At 41.9% G+C, this 14304-nt stretch overlaps 1 protein-coding gene across 3 annotated transcripts in view; it reads left to right on the forward strand.

Moving 5' to 3' along the window:
- Positions 1-2000: 2000 nt before the first annotated feature.
- The window catches only part of GRM4 (glutamate metabotropic receptor 4), a 368710-nt gene continuing 356406 nt past the window's right edge, over positions 2001-14304 (forward strand). The window contains exon 1 of one of the 3 annotated variants that reach the window (XM_072997425.2): positions 2001-2981. The gene's annotated coding sequence lies outside the window, so the exon portion shown is untranslated. The remainder of the gene's footprint in view (positions 2982-14304) is intronic. The other 2 variants (XM_078392715.1, XM_078392716.1) reach the window with 2 other exon arrangements.

Below are 14304 nucleotides of genomic sequence, written 5' to 3' on the forward strand. Positions count from 1 at the left end.
TGTGATTACTCCAGGCTTTTCAAGAGTATGAATTAGCCAATTTTGTTCAGTTGGAGTATGGGAATGGTCATTTAGGGATGGTGACTCTGTGTCCTCTCTCTCTCTCTTTTGAGCAGTGGTTCCCAACCTTGGGTCCCCAGATGTTCATTGACTATAACTTCCAGAAATCTTGGTCAGCACAGCTAGTGGTGACTGTTTCTGGGAATTTCAGTCCAAGAAGATCTGGGGACCCACAATTAGGAACCACTGCTTTAGAGCATAGCATTAGCTGCTGATCTTGCTTGTGGTTTGTGTGTTTGTGTGTTTGTGTGTGTGTGTGCAACCCAATTGAATCTACCAGTGGAGTTTTACCATTGATTTTAGAAAGACAGAGGCCTTCCTGCTCACTGTGACTTAAATATGAGACTATCTCGGTATATGAAATACAAATGGAAGGTTACATCTTTTTTTTTTGGTATCCTGAGCCTCTTTGCATGGGGAGGTTGATGCTGGTTCAGTTGTGCCCACCCACCCCTGTGGTAGGATAATCTGTAACATGCTGCAGATGAATTTTCATGACCAATTTAGAGATCAATAATTATCTTGATGGATTAGACCAGTTAATTCTGTTAATGATGATTTCTAAAGAGTCCTGTTTTGGAGTAATTAATTGAAAGACCGCAGTGACTACCTTTGAGCCACTAGGGTTTGCCAGTGAGTTTCCTCATTAGTACAAGATGTGCTACAAATTGAATGCTATGCTGACCATGTGTGGGAAGCATATTGTTGCTTTTGTTCTTGATTGTATTATACATGGTGAAACCCCACTGTGAACTTCTTGGCACATACAACAGTGTATGAGGGTTGCAATTAAGCCTGCTGTACTAGAGGACAAATTTACTCTGGTTTGTAGCCACTCAAATTTTAAGTGATCATCTTACTGAACAGTACAGAGAAATAAAACAGCCTTACAGATAAACATACAGGTATCTATCCAAGCATCATCCCTACTTTTTTGTATGGCAAATTACTTGGATTATATATCAATTTGTTTTTGATCTATGTGCCATATGCTAATGATAACTGTCACTTGTGGCCAGGTGTTATATGAAGATTTCAGAAAGGACAGGAAAGTCTTACATCTGCAAGAGAATTTGTCTTTTCTAGTCCTGTCTTACAGGCTGTGAAATAAATACATGGCTACAGGCAACCTCTTTTTCTGTGTATTCATTTTCAGAAGCCTGAAGAGAATGCTGGAGAAGTCTATTTTCATGATCCATTTTATTATTAATACTGCACATATCTACACAGGTAAGATTACATAGGCTTCAATGATGGATGTTACGATTAAGAAGTCAATTGATTCCATAGCCGTCCATTGTGTTTACACCTTTGCATTAAACACATAGTGCCAACATTCATAATGCTGCTTTTGCTTATGAATATATTCATGACTGCATGTAGCACCTGATTTTAACCGTTGTATTGTTTCTTTTTACACTTCCCATTAAAAAAATGTGAAGGCACCTCCCACTGTTTACTGAAAGCATTGTGCTTAACAGCTTAACATTTTACTTTGCTTTCCAGTATCTGCAACAGAGAAGCTTTTAAGTCCTTAAAGACGAACAGGTTAATTACAGCTGAAACTTGCTTGGATTACTGTAAATCTGTAGCCAGTTTCATTAGGTGCATTTTGCTTTATTTTGAGTTATTCATCTGAAGCAACATGGTCGAGGTAGATAAATATGGATAGGGAAAGGAAGAACGACCCTATATAGAAGTGTATTTCCGTGGGATCGTTTTCCACCTTTTTCGCTCTAATACCAAGGTGTACTAGTTCTTTAAAAGGCTGGCAGAAATCAAAGCAGCTGCTCCAAATGCAAAACTTCCAAGCCTCCCTCCTCTCTGGCTGCTGTGCATGCTGTTCAGCAGATGTTATCAGATTGAATTTAGTCTGTTACTGTAGATTCCACCCCCACCCGTTTCCTCTCTGTATATATATTTTTTTACGTCCACGGATCAGTCTCCTCCTGCTACTCCCCCAACGGTGAAAGCACAAGTGGGGACCTTTCGGGAGGTGGCTTTGATATCCCCTCGCGGTTGACGAGGAGGCTGGCACTTCATCCAGCCCCACATTGCACAGTCTCTCTCGGCAGGAGTTCCGTTGTCAAATTCTAGGATTTCCTTGAAAGTGGGGGGGCGGGGGGGGGGGAAGGCAGCTGGAAAATTTTGCACTAGAGAAGCCTGTCCCTGGACCTGGAATACCACTTCTATCCTGCAAGATCCAATAAGGATAAAAGAGTCTCTCGCTTCTCGAGCATTTTAGCGCCTGACTCTGGAACGGACGATTCTTTCAGCACCATCGCGAGCGGACAGGTCCTCCGGGCTAGCCTAACCTTGCTTTCCTTGAGGCACTTCGGAAGACGGCTTGCCCCCCCTCTCTCTGTGCGTGTGTGTCTCTGTGTGTGCATGCATGGTAGGAGAGGGGGAGGAAAGGGGGATTCAAGCCCTTAGTCAGCCTGATTAAGCCCACCGATATCCATTAATTATCTGGAGGTGCGAGAGAAAAGCAGGACATCTGCAACAGTCACGGGAAAAGGCGGTTGTCGAATCCCGTAAGGAAGGAGAAAGGCTACAAACCTTCCACTATGCCTAGGTGAAGCGAGCCAGAGGGAAGAGGGGGAAAGATTTACTGCTACGAACTGCCTTCTAAACTATGCAAGACCTACACCCATCCTGATTTTGGACAGAGGGAAGAGACGAGTACAACCACCGTGTGGTCCATTTGGCTCTTTTGAAGAAAAAGCCGAGGGAGTGAGATTTTCTCTTTCAAAATACACAAAACACGGAGTTGAACAGCACAGGCGCTGGGAATAGCTTTTTGCCGAGCTGCTCGGGAAAGTGAAGCTTGCAGGTGTCGGGAAATCGAGAGGACGATGATTAATTTTTCAAAAAACCTCTGGGACTGGAAGATTTCATCCAACTTCGCTTGATCTCTGAGGGTGAGTTCTCTAATTTGCCTCGATCGTGCCGAATGGGGTTTTAGAGGGATCTCCTCACACTGGCAGACTGTTCATTTTCTCTCCCTCTTGTTTCTGATATATTCGCCCACTCCTTTTAAACTTGAGGACCCGGCAGTCGCCGTGGATTGTAGGATCGGTAATAGCTCCTTTCTGGGAGAAAATATCGATAGCCAAGATTGCAGTTAAGAAGGGGCGTGTAGGGCTGCGTTTGGGTCTTTCCCCAGCAAGCTCTGATCCCAGCTTTCTTACTATATGGAGAGAACATCTCGCCACATGTGAGGAACTTTGCAGTGGGTTGAGGGGCTTTGATGTTCAAGGATATGCTAACGAACATGCCAGCACTGCCAGGGGGATTGGTTGGGCGATGAAGGATGAACAGGAGGGTCCCGATAATGGTTTGCCATGAATCACTGGGATTGCAGGGTTGAACTAGGAAAGCCGGATGGGGAAATATTCCCCATCTTTGGTGGTTAGTATAGGGGGACTCCAGGATCATGGAAGGCGGCAAGGGAAGAGCTGCAGCAAAAACTATGAGGGCATTCTCTCAAACGGGCAGACATCCTTGCAACCCCCCCCCCCCCTTCACGTTTAGAAAGCATCTGCATATGTGTCGAGCTGTTGTGTTTTAAAAGCCTAGAGCGGTTTGATGGTGCTGAGCAGGAGAAAGGCTGCATCAATTTGGGCTGCAGCAAGAAGACATCTAAGCAAAACAGACGCGTAAAAAACAAAATAGATAGGAAGTCAGCTCGGCGGAAAGAGACACTTTTTGCAGTTTGGGCAGCGATGTTGTAAAAGTGGGGGAGGACGAAGGAAGGAATAATGAGAACAGACCCGGAGCGTACCTGAATGATTTAGGGCTGGCATACTACGCTTATTCCAGATTATTTAGTAGATGCCTGACGAGCTGCGCCAGTTCCTCTCCGCACCTCTCTTCTCAGTTAATTGCCTTAATAGTGTTCATCTGCGAGCCCGTGAGCCCTGTAGCCGGACCTCCCTTTGGTATTCTGCTAATCTGTCCTCAGATTAGCTTCCTCCCGCCACCCCTTTTTACTAGATGCTGCCCCTGGAATTGGAAATATTGCTCAGGTGCTTTGCTGCCCCCAAGAGAATGCTCACACGCACACACCTCTCGGTTATGAAACCTTTGGCTCCTTTGCTTCGGAGACTGAACTGCAAGAATGCATCTACTGTATTTGACTGGCCCACCTAGTCCATCGTGGAATGAGTTTATCTCATTGGAGAAGGGATGCATTTTAAATACGTTCTGCAGAAGAGATATTACCTGGACGCTGGATTATCTGTAGGGAAATAGCTACAGGCAATTAAAAATAATACATGGAGCTACTTTTTTTTCTTCTCCTGCCCCCCACCCTGTATTTTGGTACCCCCTAGTATGATGTAAAGTCCTGGAGAACTTTATAACTTGCACATGTTGATCCATCCTGATAAAGCTACTGCCCAACTGTGGATTTTGGCTGGCTGGGTGAGAAGACCTCTGAGGGAGTAGCCTGCTTTGCATGGCTTCTGTGGCTAGTCTATGTTTCTCAGGAGGCAGTGGAAAGGATAGAATGACTAATTTCTATTTCTCTCTGTCTTCACCAGTAGAATAACAGCAAAGGTCTATGTTTTTACTGCAGGCAGTAAATAACTGCTGGGTCGATCTGGCTGTGTGTTGTAAATTGAGAGTGACTTGGTGGTAGCGATGGTGGTAGGCAAAAGCACCTTAGTTTAATGCCATTTTCTGGTCAAGTGAATGGTAAGGAAGGCCAGAATACCTTCTCTTCTTTTCATTTTTTTAAAGAGAATGCTGCTGCTTTTGAAGCATAATTCAGACTCAGCCTTTTGCTTGTGCCATGCAATGAAGCATTATCTGGAATGCATTTCCCTCTGGGAAAGTTCTCTTCCAGCAGGGCTTTTGTTAATCCCCTCCCCTCACAGATCTGGGATTTCTGCATAAAAGGGAAGTTGATGGGAACTGAAAGCGAACCAGTGGTTTCTAGTCCCTTCTGAATTAAAGCATCTACATTCATTTGTTTTGCAGCAATATGTTTGTCATGCCTATTTCAACCCTGGCGGGGAGCCGCTTTCTTTCAGAAAAGCACCACCATCAATTTGATTATATCAGCATATATGAGACTCAAGTATGAGTCATTGTGTTGTTGACTCACCTTTGGCTCTGGGTTGAAGAGGATTTTACAAGGTAGTGCTGAGACAAGCTGGAAGGCTCATAGAACTATGGGTTATCCTAAGCACAACCTGTAGATAAAGGGGCATAACAGACCTTAGCTACATTTCTAACCAACCTTAATTAATGTATGTTATAATCTCTACCTCAGATAAATTCAAGAGGTTCTTCCAAGTTCTCGTCTTCCAGGCATCGTCCTCCCGATATTACTTTAGTCCTCCAGATATTACTGGATTCCAACTCTCATCATAATCAGCCAGTATGTCCAATGATTGGGGTGAGAGAATGTATCTGACATGGCCCGAAGAACCACAGGTTCTGCACTCTTGTATTAATCAATCATTTTTGCCATTGTTTTCAGTGAAATGCAACTATGCCCAGGAATTCCTTCATGAGGAAGTCATGATATTTTGAAGTAGGATACAAACCAGAAAATTTCTATAGCACTATATAGAAAGATCAGCTGTCTAGATTGCCCAGTGAGTTATGTATCTGGCTGTGGAGCCAGAGGTTGGGAGTTTGATTCCCCCACTGTACCTCCTGTGAGAAGAGCCAGCCTGTGTGGCCTTGGGCAAGCTGTGCAGACCCAGGGCACCCCCAGAAGAAGGGAATGCACACAACTTCTAAGTTTGCCTGAAAACCCCAGAAAAGGGTTGCCGTAAGTCAGAATTGACTTGACAACATGTGGTTATTATTATATAGAAAGATCACACCTGAGCTGCAGTGTGTGAATGGTCTATTACAAAAAAAAGTGCAGCACAATTTTTTTCTCTTTTGTTTTAGGACTTTTGGCTGTCATATGCCCTCATAAGTAGGTTAAAGCTAGAATCCTCCTTTTGTACCTCTAGGGTACACAACATCTTTTGGCTATCAACCCTTTTCCTTAAGCATGTTGGCCATCTAGTTGGTCTTTGAAATAGTGATGATTGCTGACTTCTCTTTTAGAGATGATGTAAATCTTCTCTGGGTTCTAGCATTCAGTTTATAGGAGCTATCAGAGGTACTGAACATCAGCCTCAAAAGAGGTTCAGCAACACAGGTACCTCCCATAAAGTTCACACCATCTCTGAATTTGGAGTCACCAGTTCCCCTTGCTTTGAAAAACTCTAAAGTAAGGGACTTACTGGTCATAAGATTTAGCTCTCCATAGATGATATAATAAGAGGAAAAATTATAGGAGGTGAATATACTGTATGTAATATTATAGTAATAATAATTGTATGCTGTCAAACTAGTTTTGACTTACAGTGACCCTTTCCAGAGTTTTCTATGTATCCTGGGATTTTCCAAGACTCCTGGGAATCAGAAAGTTGAATTCACAACATCTGGCTCCAGAGCCAGATCTCTAACTCACTGAGCTGTCCAGTCAGCTGCATAATATTATGCATCTGTCTTCAAATATATTAAAGCTTGTCACATAGAAGATGATATTTTTCTGTTCTTCCACAAATTGGACCTGAATAATAGGGATGAAAGTACTGTATAGGGAAAAAAACTAGTAAAATGATGTAGAGTGAGTTAGCAAGGTGTGTGTTCCTGTATCTCCCACCAAGTACTGTACATCTGTTATGTTATGGCCAATACTAAGGCATTGTGGGAGGTGTAGCCTTAAACATCTGGAGGCTTCTCATCCCTAATTTAGAATAAAAATTAGGAAGACTGACATGAGAGTATGAGGCAGTTTGTCAAATTGGTTTGGAAGGTGCTGAAATCTTTTTTTTGTGTGTTACAGGATTTCATGCAAAGGTTGAATAGCTACTGATTATGGATGCTGTACTTTTGGATTTCCTACCTCAGCAGAGGATTGGATTAAGTGATCTTTGTGGTACCTTCCAAATCTGTGACTTTGTATTGGTCACCTGATTATTCTGGGCCCATATTCCTGTATCCAGAAGGGACCAGCAACAGCAGCACTATCTGTGTAAAATGTGTAGGAAAGCCTAATCAGTAAGAAAACTGCTTCGTCAAGTGCCCTTAGTCTCAAAGCAGGAACCAATCTTAACATAATAATAATGTATATCAGCACTAACAGCAATGTCATATTAAATATAGGTTCAGCCTTTGAAAGCTCCCATCAACACCCCTGGCAATCTTTATAGATTAGTTCTTTATAGCATCCTTTGCCTGTCCACTGGATGGTGTTGTGCTGGACAGCAGCCAGGAACTAATTTTTGTTATCTCTCCCACTGGCAAACTCTCAGAGTTGTTGCCACTGAGCTCCAGAAAGACACAAAACTTTGTCACTTTCCCAAAGTGGTCAGAAACAGACATTAGAGAGAGCCCATAATTAGAACCTCATGGCACAGTGGTTAAACTGCTGTACTGCAGCCAGAACTGTGCTCACAACCTGGGGTTCAATTCCAGGTAGCTGGCTCAGACTTGCATCACCTTTCCATCCTTCCGAGGTCAATTAAAAAGGAGTACCCAACTCACTGGAGGGTGTTGCAATGTGTAGCCTGCATAATTAACTTATAAACCACCCAGAGAGTGTTTTAAGCACTGTGGAGTGCAAACAGAACAATTTGCTTTCCTTTTTTTTTTTTTTAAACAGAATTGTTACTGAGGCAGTATTTTAGCATTTGTGACTTCAAATGTATGGGATCATGTTCAAGTTCTGAATACCAGTTATGAAACAAAGCAAGATAACCCTGGAAGTGAGAGAAGTTGATTGTCCTGGAGATGAGAATCAAATGTTCAATTTAGTTACAAATTTCCCTGTTTCCTTCATAAGCTATATCTAATATTTGTTTCTGGCTTGAATTGAAGCCCTCATTTAACTAATTCTGGGAGAACTGCTGAAAAATAGCAGACACTTGTATTTCTAAATCATCATAAGTTATAATCAAGACACACTTATTCCTCTTTGTTTCTTTTTTGCTGACCATTTGTGTCTACTGGCTGGTCGTTTACCTTCTTCTGCCTATGGTTACTTTGTAGCAGCAGGGAAACCATCTCTCTGAATTTAATAACTGATGTGTTCATGCATTCCCATGCAGGAACACATCAGGTCCTGGTATCATCATGCAACGTGGTCTGGCAATAGACTGCTGTGAGTACAGCAAGACGTGCTCCGCTTAAAATAGTATGCATATTTACCACCACAAAAGATTTCCAACACAGGCTGCAAGGGAGGAAAGGTTGTTTATGTTCACAAGATATATTTATGAGAAATGTGAGTTCTGTTCCTAGATAGGACATACCCAGTTTTTTTCCCCCCTTGGTGGTTCTACACAAGCAAAGCATCCTATCATTTAGAAACTGTGCTGGCCTAGTTAGCAAGAGGCTATCAAAAATTTATTTCAATATTTCAGTGCAGCTGGCAAAAGCAGAAATAAAGACTGGCTTTCCCCTTTTTCCTTCTTCCCTCTCCTGACACTGAGATGCGTTGATTGCATTTTTGTTTTTTACTAGCACATGCTAGCTGATGGTACAAATCTGCTACTCTGCTTGTCTTTCTGCCTGTTACTCTCATTGTGGAATCCTGTGATCTGTCTATCAAAATTGCCCAATTCTCAGTGCTTCTCATTTTCAGTGTGATAAACATTGGTTCCCTTTAGGAAACTGTGGCAGAAGGCTGGGTGGGAATACTCTGTAGATCCAGGCAGTGACAACCAAGCTGTGATCTGTAATGCCGCTAGAGGCATCTCCTTCCTTTTCTTCCAAGGCTCTGGAGCTCTGAGCGAAACTCTTTGCTAACCACCTGGCTTCAGTTGAACAGATCCTGCTTCAGGCAGTTGGAATGTTCTTTAAAAGTCTACGCAGTGAGGTCAATGCTTCTTAATTGCCAGACTTATGAATGGTAACCAGCTCTCTTTTGTGGCCCTGAGCTTTCATAAGAGATCATAGTAGCACAGTAGGAGAATTTGGGATGATTGACATGAACTGGAACATTTAATACTGATCCCCATTAACTGGCTTTTAATTGGGTCATGATTATATAAGGGTCCATGCTATTGGTTATGCTAATTTATGTCAGCATCAATGAATTAAGGTTGCACTTTAATCATTTTTCAGCATTTTGGGGGGGGTGTTAACTCGCTTCTAAAAATCCATCCATAGCCAGAGGATTAAAGGCTTTTAAAGCAAGTTTCAGACCAACTTGCTGTCTATTTTGTTCTGCTGTACTTAACACTGCCTTTGTAAGAAAAGTCATTGCCAAAGCAAAGTCCCCTGTAATAATCTTGCAAGTGGAGGAAAAAACATCAGTGTAAGCTAATTGGAATATTATGCTGTGATAAGACTGTCCTGGCTCGCTAAAGGATTAGTGCAGGTGGAGAAAACAGTATTGATCTAAAGGAGGAAAAATTACAGTGGCATAATTCAGTGGTGCGCCAGCAACAGAAGTGAGGTGGTAGCTTTGCCCATCTGAGATATCAGCATAGGAAATCAGGTTATTCAGGATCAGTGAATTTCAGTCACTTCATTAATACATTCTGTTTCCTGGGTAGGGGGGAAGCAAACAAACAAACAAACAAAAAAGACCCGGAGAGATTTGAGCTTCTTGTTGCAATCACAGACAGAAAAGTGGCATTTCTAAAATTTTATTCCAAGTTTTGTGGGAGGCAAAGCATGGGGTTGGGTAGCCCACTGGACTAAGGACTGCTTTACACACAGCACATCCCTTGTGTAAGCAACTATATTACTCCCATTTAATTTGCCAAAGGTACATAATATAGGAGGCCAGATTTTAGATATTCTGCCTGTGGAAGTTTCAGACCGACAAGGAAACACAGTTGGATGTTTTGGAAGAGGTAGCTGTGTTAGTCTGTGCTAGCATATCACCCCAAACCAAAAGTAAAATAAAAAAAATAAAGAAGACAAAAATGTGGCATTTTAAAGACCAATGGCTACGTCTTAATGTGAGCTTTCATGGACAAGTCCACTTCTTCAAGAAGTTTTTAAGGTGCCACAATGTTTTGTCTTCCTCATTTTTTATTTTTTTTGTTTTGTTTTCCTGATATACAGTTGAGTGTGTATCCATTGCACACACCAGTGTGCATGTGGAATGGATGCCACCTTTTGCATTGATTAGCAGGCAGGATGTGTGATCACAGCTTACATGAAAATGAATTACGTGTATCATTCCAACATGTTTGAGTCTTCATGGGTCTTCATTTTTTTTAAAAAACTAATATAAAGTAGACTAGTGTTCTTTCCTCCTTAATCAGGGTTTCTGTTTTCTCAGCATGGTTCCTTATTGTCTCATTTCAATTTACCTGTTCTCGAGGACTGTGCTCTAACATTTTGGGACTTCAACAAAATGGCAATACAGTATTGGATTTTCACTATGTATCTTCAGTTAAATCAGTGAAAGGGAAACTGTTCCTGTTCTCATAATCCACAATATATTTTGCATGATAAAATACTCAAGACCTGCAAATTCAAAGGTTCAGCAGGGATGTTTTGCCTCTTCTTAGAGTGCTTCAACCATCTTTAGTACCTACAATCCAAATGCTCATAATGATGCCTCTTAATCATGTAATAATGCAGCTTAGACATTATGGGGTCATTGTGATGGGCGGTAATTTATACCAATACACTAGGTCTTCAGCTGACATATATGAATGCTTGTGCAGTACTCAATAAAGTACCACTACAACAGCGTTTCATTGCAATACACTTTTAATTATCTTTTTCTGCATGATGAAGTGTATTTGGCTTTAGACTGTTTTTTGCCTACTGCTTCAGCTGTTTTTCCCCTGTAGAGGCTTATAAATGCTTTACCAAGCACTTAAATATAATTGTGACATCTTTTAATTCTCTATCACCCCGTCCTTCACCTGTGAGACTGGAGTGCTATTCTTACAGCTCACTATATCGCTTTAGAGATATAGTCAAGGGGACTATTTAAAGAGGTTTAGCTTTAATTTAACATTCATTCCTTTCCATTTCCACATTATTCCATCAAAGGGTACAGGGTGGTCTACAAGGACATTATTTCCCTCTGTGCTCACAATAAACCTGAGAGGTAGCTTCAGCGGAAACACTGTGAGAGGCCAAAACTTAGCTACTGAGCTTTGTGACAAAGCCAGTATGGTATAGCATTTAGTGTGTCAAGCTCTAGAGAGATCCAGATTCAGTTCCTGACACAATGATAAAGCTTACTGTGGGGGACACAAACGCACACACAGTCGGACCTGCCTCACAGGGGTGTTAGGTGAGGACAGACACGTGTGCTGGCTTCAGCTCTTTAGACAAAATATTATAAAAATAATCATGTGCTGTCAGGTCAATTCAGACTTATGACAAACCTTTTGGGGGTTTTCTAGGTAGAGAGTACTCAGAGGTAGTTTACCATTCCCTCCTTCTGTGGGCATCCTGGGACTGCGCAGCTTGCCCAAGGCCACACAGGCTGGGCTCTACTCACAGGAGGCACAGTAGAGAATAAAATTCCCAACTTCTGGCTCCATAGCCAGGTACATAGAGCACTGAACTGTCCAGCCAGTTAAAAATGGCTTACATTTATACAGAGATATTAGAGAAAATGTTGTGCCTTACATATATAACCTGCAGCTCCAGTCTCCCTGGAAGAGATGTTCGTCACTTCCAAAGTTATCGTGATAACTAGTACCTAAACTTGCCAAATGATGTGTACACCTGAGCTTCTTTGAGGGAAAAAAATGAGTTGTGTAGCTCCTAAAGCAATTGAACTTGGGTACTATGTAATTTTATGCTTGTAGACCTCCCCCCCCCTTATCCACTTACTGTCTTTCTCTCTGCTTCAACTCTTCTTGATGGTTACAGAGCTGTTCCTCTACAGTAGCCGAGTGCTTCAGCGAAAAAGTACCAATTCAATAAGCAGTGCAGCCTTATCTTTCTTTTGTGGCTCAGGTGTGAAGCTCTGTGGCTGGAAAACTAGGAGATTGTCTGAAGGACCTGTGGTTGCAATGTGTGGTTTCTGCTCTGAAAAGTGGCGCAGTTAAGCTAGCCACTATAGTACAGTATAAGATATTTTTTCCTCCTTCTATAACTGTTAGATCATTCCATTAACATGTCAAAGGCATGCCACAACTCCACCTGACACTTGAATAACCCACTGGAGAGTTTTCTGACTAGTACATAAACAGCAGTATTAAAGCTGCTGTTTGTTAAATATGGCTAGTGTTTGACGGATGGTATTCTTTTCCTGGGAGAGAAGCAATCCATATGGTTTGCTTTTTTTTATAGCTGAACTTGCTCACCGGGGTCAATGAGTAAATTACACAGAAATATTCAGAGAACAGATGCAATCGATGAGGCCAAAACATTTTTGGAGTACTATATTTTACTTTACAGGTGCTAAGGTAATACAGTAAGGTTGTACTGAAGCCAGTGGAGGCACAGAAGTGTGGTGGTGGATCGGCTGCTTTTTTTTCCTAATGTGCCTCAGTTGTATTTTACTACCAGGCTACTGCAGGAAAAGCACACTCATTCAGTTCAGTTTTTTAAAAAGCCTAATATGGTTGAAATGTTATCAAAGTAGAATTAATACATCAAGATTAAGTACTTGCATAGACGGCTGTTGCTGAAAAGCCTGGTTTACAGTTCTTAGTACCTGCAGTTCGGTTCCATTTGTTTCACTTTCTAGCTTCCCACTGGGCAGAGATAAACTTCTCTACATGTGTTCCCCTCATTCAATGGCACACTTGGGGTTGTCTTTTTAACAAAAATGCACATTGAATTAGTACAATCATATCCATGCATTTTTGCCCCTGCCCATGGATCCGATGCAGGGTACTAGTGGTGAATGGAATTGATCACCAAACTATATTTGTAGGACTGTAGAATGCTCTGTGATCCTGAGGGTCTTTTTGGTTTTTGTTTTAAATCTTGCTGATCTGTATAACTTCAGTGGAGGCACTGGCATGCTGAGACCATTCATAACTTTTCAGTGGTATGATTATTTTTTTTTTTGCTTTATCCCAGTACTGCAGTACCTCGCCACCGTTCCCAGCACCATCCCCCATTAGTCTGTGACCAGAGCATCATGCTTCGCTGTGCATTGTGGATGGTTTCACCACAGCGATAATCCTTTTAGCTTTAAAGTAATTTTCAAGCTCCTGGCTTGCTAGTATTCCCTGTAACTGCTTACTTTATAGCCGCCAGTTCTTGGATTTAGTTTCTCTCTGTTTGTGGCAGATTGAAATCTGGATGGCATAAATACACTGCACCTTTAGTTACTCCTAGCCATGTATGCAATTCAGATTATATGCAATCTAGATTACAGTCTGTTTGTGGCTTGTGCAGTGTATTCTCATCATTTTCTGTGGAATATTTGCATAAGAAGGAAGATATCTTGCATCAGGTCAGATTATTTTGATTAATTATATCACCTAACCCCAGAAGCAAAGGCTAATAGCATTTTGTGAAGAGAACAAGCTGGTCATCACACTCTTTTCGAACAACACAAGAGGCAACTCTACACATGGACATCACCAGATGGGCAATACCAAAATCAGATTGATTATGTTTTCTCCAGCCAAAGATGGAGAAGCTCTATATAGTTGTGACAACCCCAGACCTACTGGGATATGTCACACAGTTACACTAAGCTGCCACCAACCATTCCCTATAAGAAGTCACACAGACCAGGGATGGATTTTTAAACAATAAAAAGAATAAGGTTTATTTAAATACACACACAGGGATAATAAAATAATCAGGTGAATAGGATAACGTAACGTGGCTTATTCTCACTCATACAAGCATACAGTTTGGTTCACACAGAACCCTTAACTTGAAGCACAGACCCTGAACCTATCAGTTCTGGCTAACCATCAGACACCTGAACCTATCAGGTTGGTACTCTGACACACAGTAGTACCCTGTCTGACACACAGACTCCCACAACAGCTTCTTCTTCCCAGCTGCTGCTTCGTCACATCCCAGTGTCTCTCAGTATCTCCCTCTCACCACACAGGCATCACATATTTATACAGTACAGCCCCTCCTCCTGATGTCCCGCCTTCCACTCCCCATAGGATGGAACTTTCCCTCCAAACCCATGACAGACAGGTAACATCAGTGCTGTCTGTAACACCTCCCCTCTTTATAAGTTGTTTTGTAGGGGGAAAGCTAACGTGCTTTTCACCAAAAAACAACCTTGATAAAACACACAACAACAGTTATACATACCAT

The sequence above is a fragment of the Pogona vitticeps genome, chromosome 4 (genome assembly GCF_051106095.1).
Source record: "Pogona vitticeps strain Pit_001003342236 chromosome 4, PviZW2.1, whole genome shotgun sequence".
Taxonomy (NCBI): domain Eukaryota; kingdom Metazoa; phylum Chordata; class Lepidosauria; order Squamata; family Agamidae; genus Pogona; species Pogona vitticeps.